The sequence below is a fragment of the Austrofundulus limnaeus genome, unplaced genomic scaffold, assembly GCF_001266775.1.
Source record: "Austrofundulus limnaeus strain Quisiro unplaced genomic scaffold, Austrofundulus_limnaeus-1.0 Scaffold130, whole genome shotgun sequence".
In the NCBI taxonomy this organism is placed as follows: Eukaryota; Metazoa; Chordata; class Actinopteri; order Cyprinodontiformes; family Rivulidae; genus Austrofundulus; species Austrofundulus limnaeus.
Window position 1 is genome coordinate 128880 of NW_013952532.1, and position 1291 is coordinate 130170.

Below are 1291 nucleotides of genomic sequence, written 5' to 3' on the forward strand. Positions count from 1 at the left end.
ACACACACACACACACACACACACACACACACACACACACACACACACACACACACACACACACACAATATAATTGTGTTTCAAATAAAGGCTGTGTTTCTTTATCTTAAATCTTAATAAAAAACATTGATCGACATGACTGGAAAATCTAAACTAGATTCACTTCACACAAACTGAAAACTAAAGAGTGGTTGTCACATTTTCTGATTTTTGGAGTAAAAAGCTGGCAGTGAAATGATTAGCATTTGCTTTTGACAGGCCTGCCAGTGTATCATAAATAGCAAGGGCACATTTTTCTTTACTGGTAAAATTAAAGTGAGAAACCAAGCTTGTTTTTTTTTTCTAATTAAGTAGGAGAGGGAGAAAATATGTTTTTTTTTCTGCTATTAAATATTTTGGAGGTTTATTTCAAAATGAACTCCTAATGTTCTCATCATATTCAAACGCATATTGGACAGTCTTATTTGACAATCAAATAGCTGCTAGTTGATACAATACTGGTTTAAGGAAAGGATCATTTCAAAGTTTTAAAGTTAAAAATGTGGTTAATTTTTGCCTATAAAATAAAGGGAATGTGAGGTTAAAGTGGCACATTATGTTTTAGCCTGACAGTAAATTAAATCCCTCATATTCATCAATAAATGAAGACTGGGTATTGAACCCATTCAAGATTTAGTGACAATAATTTGTCAGGTGTATTTTTTACACTCTCTTTTTGGAATGGTGGTGAGACTTTTAACATGCTCTAACAAACTTTAGTTTTAAAGAAATAAGAAAGCTGCAGCATGCTTTTAAGTGCTTTTATCASTGTGTAGCAAGCAAGAGAACAACACCCACCCAGTGAGATTAAAAAAAAAATGATGAGGCACTCAAGTGAATGTATGAAAGGAATGTTTATATCCAACTGAATTAAAAGGGCAGAGGGAAGAGCATTTAGTGCAGCCATCCTTTTATTCTTTCATGTCAAGTTATTTAGTATTTTCACATTTCAGGGATTCATATTTGCTATTTCTTGGTCTTTTTTTTTCTTTTTTTAGCCACTTTGTTTCCTTGAAGACACATGTGACCTGTGCTGGCAAAACGAGTCACAATAAGATTTTTTTATTTAGTTAAATATTAATTTATTTAATAATGTTAGTTTTCAAAATTGTTTTTTTTTTAATTCTCCATTTCAAAAGCTTTAGAATGTCATCCTTTACCACGTGCTCTTGTAGGGCTTCTGGGGTTTTGGCTGTAATTAACAATTAACTCAAGAATTTGCCATTCTTGAGTGGCAGGATGGAACCTACTC